This window comes from Babylonia areolata, chromosome 3, assembly GCF_041734735.1.
Source record: "Babylonia areolata isolate BAREFJ2019XMU chromosome 3, ASM4173473v1, whole genome shotgun sequence".
Classification (NCBI taxonomy): Eukaryota; Metazoa; Mollusca; class Gastropoda; order Neogastropoda; family Buccinidae; genus Babylonia; species Babylonia areolata.
In genome coordinates, this window is record NC_134878.1 from 19,341,918 (window position 1) to 19,352,404 (window position 10,487).

A 10,487-nucleotide genomic window follows, 5' to 3' on the forward strand; every position below is an offset into this window, starting at 1 on the left:
TTGGATATCTGTTCGTCTCACCGTATACTAAATCGTTTGGTGTTCTCATTTCAACTCCTAGAAACCTTTTAAGTCCAAATAAGTGAACAGATTCACATTGTAAAGTAGCATTCTTATCTAATCCCCATAATTCTGAGCCATATTGTACTATGGGTTGTATCTGGGTATCAAAAATCTTAATAAAGATATCCAGAGAATTGTTATTCAGTACAAATAATTTCTTCATAACATGTAACAGTGCATTTTTTGCCCTGCTTGAAAGATCCCTACATGCAGCTACAAAACTCTTTTGTAATAAGAAGATTCAATATTGTCATTTAATGGTTTTGAATGAGATATATTTGAGATACGACTGTTAAGATCACCACATAATATTATATAGACATCGTTATGTTCTGACATCAGATCAGTCAGACATTCTTCAAGAACAGAAATACCATTATCATAATCAAAAAAAGTATAAAAAGGAGAACCTTCTGCCGTTCTGGTGGTACATAGGTACATATGTAAAGAACGTCTTTCAAGCATCCAAACAACTGCTTATCAATAATGAATGCGCATGTATTTCATATTTTATGTGTAATTTGCGTATGAAGGGACAAAACTCATTTCTCATCAAACATACTTTTCCACCTGATTTCCTCCCTTGCCTAGTGAATTTAATAGCAGGTTTATTATACAATGTGAACCCAGGAAATAAATCAGTTTGACAATTTTCTTCAAATGTTTCGACAAAACACACAAAATCAAAGGACGATACATATGAAAAGAAGTCATTAAACATAAACTTAGAACGTAAACCATTGACGTTCCAAGAAAGAAAGGAAAATGACCTCGTGCTATTTACAGAAAGAGAGCTCGAGAGTTCGGAAGACGGAAAAGAGTTGTTTACAAAGCGATTCGTGTTTTGACTCCCCTCTCCACCGGAACGCATCCTGTCCTTCCTCCTCCGTGGTTTAACAACCGAAGCATGAGAAACCTCACACGAAGGTGAGTTAGCATTTTCCGTTCGCGCATCTCCACCCGAGCATAAGCTTTCGTCAACTGAATCCCCACGTGCTTTGCCTGCGGTAGCCGGGGGTCTGTTTGAATGGACATGAGAATTTTTCTGTGACGATCTTTCGTTTGTACCACTCTCAAAAACAGCCGTTTCTGAACCATGACAAACACAAGGCCGGCCAACATCCTATCTCATTTCCCTCAAGGAGCCTTCTGCATCCAGGAAATACTTTTTCCCCTCAATGAACAGATGGTCATAGACCATATGGACACGCTTTCCCTCACTCCGAGCCTTCTTCAAATGCACATTTAGTTTTCGTCTTATCTCCCGAACCCTCTGGGAAAAATCTTCACCAACGAAAACATTGGTTCCCCTCAGCTTCTGTTTGGCTTTCAAGATCTTTACTTTCTGCTTATAAAAAGAGCAGCATGCAATTATTGGGGAGTCTGCCTTTGGATTCAGTCGGTGCACCCGTTCAAACTCAATATTGTCAGACAACTCAAGTGTGTCCGTAATCAAGTCCGTAATCAAGTCTTCACACTGTTCATTTGTTTCTCCTTCTCTTTTATTGATACCATAGAAAATCAAGTTGTTTCTTCTAGACCTACTCTCTAAATCATCACATTTACTGTCTAGATTGTTTACCTTGGCTGTTAGATCACTGTTCTTTTGCTCTAGAATGTAATTTCTCTGGCGCAAGTCTCTCACCTCATCCTTCAGTCCACACACAAGTTCTTGCAAGGCTCCATGCTCCTGACGCAGCTGATGCACTTCCTCTTTCACGTCGTCCAGCTTACTGTTCATGGAAGTGTTCATTTCCTTCACATCCTGTATACATGACATGACGTCAGCAAGGGACGGTTCCTTGGAGGAGCGAGACGGGTGGGAGGAGGACAACCGGGTCTGCCGCATGTTGGAGGATCCTGAGGCGCTTTGGTCAGGGTTGGGGCCAGGGTTTGCTTCGATGTCTCCACATCGTAGTAACATATCACCAACTCCTCGGCGCAGGTACAAATTGTCCCCCCAAAATATAAACACGAGGAGCAAACCAAGGAGAACACCGGTCGTACGGGAACGAACTGTCAACATGGCCACACAACTTCTTCTCTTTGTCACTGCCCTCTTCAACATAAAATGGACGTAAACTGGAAGAAAGGCACCACACACAGACCGGAACTGCAGCTGGGACCACGGCATAGTGTCACACAAAGTAGGTGGCAAGAAGTAAGTACTGTACACCCCCTACAGTCACTAAAACTGCTAAATAACTGAAGACAGTTTGACACACACATTCAGTTCTCATGCACGTGCAAAGCGCCCCCCTAGAGAGAAAGAGAGAGAGAGAGAGCGTGGATGCCTGTGTGTGAGCGTGTGACAGTGACTGAGTGAGTCAATAACAGTAGTGCTACATTACAGGTTGGTTCCGAGCCACACAAGCCCTGGCATGTCTAGCCCTCATTGCTGTCATTGCGGACTCCATTTTACGCCTCCTCTTCATCTGGGGTGGGCAACCCGTCAGCTACCTTATCATCTCCATCGTCTGCGACTTTGCCGCCTGTAATGACTGAAGCTTTCTCATGTATGCCCATATGATGCTTGTGCAGACATGCGTCTGCTCGGTATGCTTTTACTCAAACATTAGCACAGTCTTATATTTGTGTTTAAACACACACACACACACACACACACACACACACACACACATATATATATATATATATACGCGCGTGCCAGCACACACACACACACACACACACACACACACACACACACACAAATATTGCTTTGACTACACTCACTTTGTGTTGGCATGTGAGTCAACAAAAAAGACTGCTCACCGGAAGGTTAAAAACATATGGAAGCTTAATTAAGAAAATGATCTGTGGAACATAGGAATAGAAAGCAAGTCTGTGAGGTGTGTGTGTGTGTGTGTGTGTGTGTGTTCAGGTGTCCTGGCCAACATGGCGGCTTCAGTGTTTGGAGATAAAATGGATGAGTACGAAAACTTAAAGCTTCACATTGGCTTTGCTCTTACCGCCACCGGTGCACTCTTCCTTGGCATTACTGGTGTTTGCTTTCTTGTGGAGTACTGCTATCGTCATCGTCGTCGGTGAACTCGCTTGGAGGAGTTATTAGTGGAGTATCCGCGTGTGTCAGGTGTGCTTGTGCCTTTTTTCTTTTGTCTTATTTGTTGTCACAGATGGGATGTGATAGGGGGGAAAAAACCCTCCAGAGACACTTTAGTTTGATTCTTTTTTTCTTTTCTTTTTTTTTTTTTGGGGGGGGGGGGGGGAGTTGCTTGTTTATTAAAAGTGCCCTCAGCGAAGAAGTGTTCCGCTGTTGGTGTGAACAGGTGAATCCCTTTTTTGTCATGTGAAGAGTGTCTTTTTTCCTCTCTTTTGTTTGTTTGAACCCCATTTCTTCTTTCTTCCCCACTTTGCCTTTAACTCACTCAGTACGGCCAGTCCTCTCTTCTCCTCTACACAGACCCCTCGGATGTCCAGTGGGTGTCTGAATGACCCAGCCTTTAGCTTCTGTCGTCAGAATTGTGGTATTCTTTGTCAAAATTCACCTCTTCAGTATAAGAGCCTTCAGCTTGCAATATTTTGATGGTGGTAATTGGGGTGGAACGCTGTTAACGTCTTCTCTTTCGCCGTTCGTATGGAGAGAGTTAATGTGATGAAGAGGGCCTCTTGGCAATTAAGATTTGAAATTATGAAAGTTCCCCTCTATTATTGCTTTGTTATTTTTCTGTTTTAATTATTCTTATTTCTGCTAGTTTCTTTGGTGGCTTCTGTCATAATTTCTTATTTTTTGTCTACAAAACATGTTGAAATGTTACTCTGCCTGGGCTTGATCTGATTCTCGCATTATATATATCTATATATTTCAAATTCCTTCACTGTTGTCTGCTTTTTGTACCGTTCCAGACTGTTCTCCTTTCTTTTTTCTTTTCTCCCGCAAAACTTGACACTTTTGTCTCCTTTTTTCTGCAGTCTATATGACATTCTGTCTGTGCTATTTTGCATTGGCAATCACGAAGCGATATTGTAAACACTGGGATGGGCAATAGCTGTCCATTCTGCTGTGTTATTTGCCATTATATCCGTTTTGTGTATTTTTCATGTGATTAAAAATAATTTATACGATTTTTGTAATCGGAGGGTGATACTTCATGCAGCGAAAGGGCTAACATCGTCAACACATCCTAGTCTTATATGTAAGGTGATATAATTATCAAGAACTGTTGATTTGCAGGGCATTTTTCTCTTCAGTTGTGACATGGTTCTGTGTTAAACGCTGATGATTTTTTCATTTACTCGGGCAACCCTGTTATGGCCCTGTGTTGTCGGTTAGACTGTAAACAATAATGTCAACTGTCAAATCGACAGCCTTTTAATTCAGGCTACACGAATATTAACATGCATGTTCCTTTTTCTCACGAACACAAATCACACCAACGTTCAGACTGCACACGTTATATGACCAGATGCCACCATCAGAATTAGGTCACACTCAGCATGTACTACTGTGTATATATATATATATAGTGTGGCAGCTAAGTGGGCCACATGTTTTCAACTGGTTGTGCATATTAATTATTGTGTCTGGTTTCCACCAAGTCTCTGGACTCGGCTCTCCCCAATGGTAACCTATTTTCCTGATCATAACAACAGAAAGAAACAACCTGAAAAAAAAGAAAGGAAAAGAAGTATGAGTCAAGATGTGTCGGGACTCAATGTAACATTATAAGTAGTCCTTGCTTTCAACAGTGTGAAAACCGACAGTGTAGCTATTCAACAAACAAACAAAAACAACAACAACAACACACAAAAAAAAAGAAAAAGAAAAAAAAAGAGGAAAAATAAAATAGAAAAAAAACGAGAAAAAACCCCATAACCATGTCAAAACCACGTACACCAAGAAAACATTCTCTAAAGGAAGCCTTCTTTGTTAAAACTGTGAACTACAACCTTGTTCATCTGTCTTTTTTACTATTAAAATTCAATATTGAAAGAATCGTGCAAATCATCGTTCTGCTTAATGTTATCTGTGTGCCATTCTACAAAGATGTATGCTTTCTCTCTGCTTGGTTGGTCTGTCAACAGGGTTGTGCACACAAAACAAAAAAGATAGATTTTCTTGACAGTCTGTGGAAGTGTCAGCTACGTAGACTTAGGACCAAACGAGTTGGTTGTGACAGCAATGCGGATCTATATCCTTGCCAGAAACTTTGTTAAATAATTGAGGGCAAGGGAATGTGTGTGTGTGTGTGTGTGTGTGTGTGTGTTTCTACATTTCATTTGAATATATATATATATATATTTGCTTACTCATTTTTGTTTTACTTCCTTTTTATTTATTTGTTTTCCTAATTTATTTATTCAAAAAATTTGATGACATCTATTTATTTATTTATTTATTTATTTTTCCTTTCCCCTCATGGCCTAAGTGCGTTGGGTTACGCTGCTGGTCAGGCGTCTGCTCAGCAGATGTGGTGTAGCGTATATGGATTTGTCCTCCTTGAGTAACAACTGAACTGAGGGCAAGGGATGTAACTGAATGATTCTTCACTCTTGGGCAATAGGAGAGATAATTAGATACGCAATTGTCGGTGGCAGAGAACAAGATCTCATAGATTGTTCTTTGTTGTTGTACTGCCAGTACTGGAAAATATAGGCCCAACGCTCAGCTTGTATCACAGATTGATATAAGCTTTCAGTTGGACCAACAGCAAAGTGAGAGCTGCATGATCAATGTTTTTTTTCCATTAAAATGGGAAGTCATTTACGGTTTAGTATTTTGTGAAGGACTATGACTCTCAAACTAGGAGGCAAGATTGCACTGGCTCTTAGTGCTACAGCCTTGGGGGCTGGGTGGCCTTTGGGAACCATCCCAACGCCGACTGTACTAAAACCCTCGTGGCCAAGGGAGTGGGGATGTAACTTGGGCGAGACATTCTCCATTACTCAAATTCTCGCCCAGATAGTTGGGACAACAGTTGCCTCCTCTGCTGCTCTGATGGTCACAGTCGGACATAACTGATTATCGTACTGGAAAATAGATAATGTAAATACATAATATAAAATATTTAAAACTGTTACTTCCAGTGACCCATCAGTGTAGCTGCATATCTTGGTTCTGACCATTACATAATCGCCCGAATTTCATTATTTGCCATGAAAATTCCTGGATACCTGAATCCATGCATTATTCAGTTAAAAATTATGAAATACTGCACGGCAGCAGAGTTGCTAAATGCCTCCTTGGAATTGCTCAAAGGAGCATCTAAATCGACTTGTTACAAATGAGTACCTATTCGCAATACATTTACGACAGCACGGTTTTATCATAACAATAAAAGTATCCGCCTTATGTCCCATCCCTGTGCGTATGTAGTCTATCTAATACAATTCACTGTACAAATTATGAACATGTCTTTTTGACCCAGTTAACGGTGCTTCTGCGAAGGAAAACTAATCTATAAAGATTAATTTTGTAAGAAAGTCTGAGTTGAGAGATCAAGGTTTAATTAATAACCTTTGATGGTATCCCACATTCAAGGACCTTGGACCTGGCAAAATGGTTTCACAACTATATCAGAATTAAGTAGAATGGCCCACAAAATAAGAGTCGAAAACCACAGAAAATGGGTCAAAACATCTGATGGTAATACTGTTTCAACTCTACACAAATGTTGGCATTGAATTAGGTCTCTGAATCTCGAGTGAATTTTAAAAAAATGGGGTAGGAAAGGAGAAATTTAAGAGGAAGTGTTTGTATGCGTTTGATTTGGGACAACAAGAAGGTGGTTTAGGAAATAGGGATTGTTATGATGCGCGCGCGCGCGCGTGCGTGTGTGTGTGGAGGGGGGGTGGGGTGGTGCGCGTGTTAAAGAGAGAGGAAGATAGAACAAATCCTTTCGTTTAAAAATTGAGTCATATTCTTTTTCCTCTCTCTCTCTCTCTCTCTCTCTGTGTGTCTCTCTCTCTGTGTGTGTGCACGCGCGCGGTTATGTGTGTATGTGGGGGAGGGTAAATAAAAAATGGGGGGCACGGATGGGAAAATCGGAGATAGGAGAGAGTGTGTACTTTTGATTTGGGACAATAAGGTGGTGGTGGTGTAGGTAATAGGGGTTGTCATAATGCGTGTGTGTGTGTGGAGTGGGGGGGGGGGGGGGGGGGGGGGGGGGGGTCCGTGTGTAAAAAATATATATATCAGCTGGTTATCTCCCTCTATCTGGAGAAGGTAGGACCGTGGTGCAATCTGTTTGATGACTTCAGGTGGCTGCTTCCGCCTTTTCTCTGCTTTTTGCTTCAGAAGGACCGTGTCGCCTGGGAGTTTTGAAGGGGGCGAACTCCATTGTGCTTGTCACAGCAGTCTTTCATCTTTGCTTTGGCAGCACTGTCACTGGCTCGCATATCTGTAGGGGGAATGGTATGAGGAATCAGTGTTGCAATGTCAGTCTTGAGAGATAGGCGATTTCAATTAACCGTGAGCAGTAATCAATGAAGACGAGGAAGTGATCTCACTTTTCCCCCCCAAAATGTCCACTCCCACTCTCTGGAATGGTGGCTTTGGAAGTGGTGATGGTAACTGTGGTTCACTGCTTTGAGTCAGCTGCTTCTCCAAGCACTCTCGGCATGAAGATACAAGGTTCATGATGTCCCAACTGATCTTTGGCCACCAAACTGACTGTCGTGCATGTTCTCTTTATTTAACGATGCCTTGGTGTCCTTGGTGTATCTGCTCAAAGATTTTCTTCCACAGTGAAAGTGATATGACCAGTCTGTCTCCTTTCAAGGTACTCAATTCTCCTCGAATTGCGAAGTGGTCTCTTGTAGCAAGACACACACCTTGTTTGTAGCAAAGCCATCCATTCTGTGTGTTATCTAATATTGTATTGAGGTTTACGTCATCCTGTGACTCCTTCTTCAGTTGATTGAGAAAGACATGATGCTGTCATGATGCTTTCATCGCGTTCACGTGAGCTTCAACAGCGTCTTGTAGCACGTCTGCTTGGGCTTCATTGACTGGACATCTGGATAAAGTGTCGGCTTCCTCCATCAGCTTGCCAGGAGTGTAGTGAACCTTAACATTGAAACGCACAAGGCGTGTTAGCATTCTCTGGCATCTGATATGTGTTTCTGACAGATCTTTGCTGTTCACCAGCGGCATGGATGCTTATGATTAGTATCTAATTTGAAACTCCCTCGCCCGACGACGTACAGATGATACTTTTCACATGCCAAAACAATTTATACACGAAATTCCGTATTGGTCACTCAGCACGGTGCCCCTGCAGGACTAACAGCCAGACAACAGAAAGTCTGCTGCAGTCCTGCCCCCTCCAAGAGGAGCTCAGGAAAAGGTACTGGACCGACCCAACTCCAGTGATCCAGCAGCTCTATGGCTGTGTGGAGGACCTGCAGCGTACAGCCGCCTTCATTTAAGCGTGCATAATATTAAGTTACTTCCCATTTAGTAATAACCAATGCAAGTATGCAAGTCTTTACTAAACATTTGCATTTAGATGTAAAGCTAGCTGGAGAGAAAGAAACAAATAGCAAAAATAGATAAAAAGCGCGTTAAGCGTGTGAGAGTTGGAGAGGCACAAAAAGAGGCTGGATGAAAGAATGTTCCGTGAATATGGCCTGGCTATTTTGTTTAACCCGTCGTCGAACTTCCTTGGAAATAGTACGGCGTGGATTTTAATTGATCTGTCCGTCGTTCAAACGTTCATCCTACTTCTTGTTTGGGGTTTTGGAGTTTCGATTGAAAGTGTGTTCGCAACTTTCATTGTTGCAGTGAAGGACACAGATTTGGTACGTGCGTGTGTCTGTCGGGGCTAAATTTGTGCGTATGTCAGTCAGTTTGACGTCAGTCGGGATAGGTTTGATTTGAGGTCATTGGAACAGATTTCCAGCAGACGTCGATGGGTGATGAACTGAAATGGCAGTCTTTGCCGCCGCCGATATATCGTTCAGTGAGTTCATTACAAGTTTGATGTTGTGTCCTTTTCTAGACATAGTTATAAATCAACCGAATCATATTAAGTATAGCGCGATCAGTCGACATAGATCTAGTCAGCCTATCTGGATTCCTCTCAGCTGATAGATATCCACACCAAAAGATCTCTGAGTTGATCGATCTCCACATCGATAGATCACTACATCAGTTGATACACCCAAAGCTTACAAGATAAAAACAAAACAAAACAAAACAAACAAACAAACAAAAACCACTTGGATTTTGTTTGTTTGTTTGTGTGCTACCAAGTTATTCGAATTCATAGAAGAAATTCCAGAGATGCCTGCTCCCGAGCCAGTGAAGAGAGATAAACCACATATTTGCTTTCGCTTTCTTTCTTTCTCTCTCCACTGAGAGAGTGCAGCGTCACACACACACACACACACACACACACACACACACACGCACACACACACACACACACACACACACACACACACACACACACACACACACACACACACGCACGCACATACGGACGCAGATATAAATTGGGACAGTTATACTGAGATACATGGGATACTGGAACAACTGCTTACAGAAGCAGTCAGAACCATAATTATAGTGGGAGTTAAACTAAAAGGACGAGTCATGACAAATTGTATGAGTTTCGTCTTTGTTCTTTGAAACTAAGACAAAGAAGGCATAAATTAATTTCCTTTTACAACATGATATCACTTGGTGTCTATATTATTTTCATCATGTAGTTCCAGCCCTAGTATTCACACGAGACCCATATTCAAGACGGAGATCGATTGACGCGGAGATCTATCGATATGGAGATCTTTGCGTATGTGTCCACAATGTGCAGTACAACTGTCGTGTGTGTTGTGCGTTAATGTTATACGCCTACTTGTACAATAGTTTTGATATTAAACTTAAACTTGTTCGCGTGTGTGCATGCGTACATGAGCATGCGTAGCCTATGTGTACACGGATTTGTGCCATTGCTCGCGTGCCGCACTGATACAACCAGTAGGTATAAGTCAGTGCGTACAAACACGTACCATGCTGCGCCGTGGCTGCAGGTGTGTGTGTGTGTGTGTGTCCGCACGCATAATTATGCTCGGACATGTGCGTGTGTGTGTAACGATTCTTACAAAAGCTTAGAACAGTTTCGATGCAGCCCATAACTGAGGGATCACTAAAAACACCATTTGACTATTCATGGAACATATTGACCTTGAGCCGGGTTCAAGGTCACAAATAAACCCGATCACGCCCACAAGAGGTTGAGGAACAGTTGCAGATTAAACTTCAGCATACGAAAGCCAACCTTTCTCCAGACTCGATCGAGTGCTCTGTCAGGATAGTCTGGGCTGAACTGGGACTGGTCAGTAGAGGATATGACTCAGAGTGAGCAGTGCTGACTAGCCGTCGTCCATATGGCTGGGGTCAGCCTGGGACGCTTGGAGTCACATAGGGTTTGCTGGTGGCTGCCCTGAGCTGTCAACGG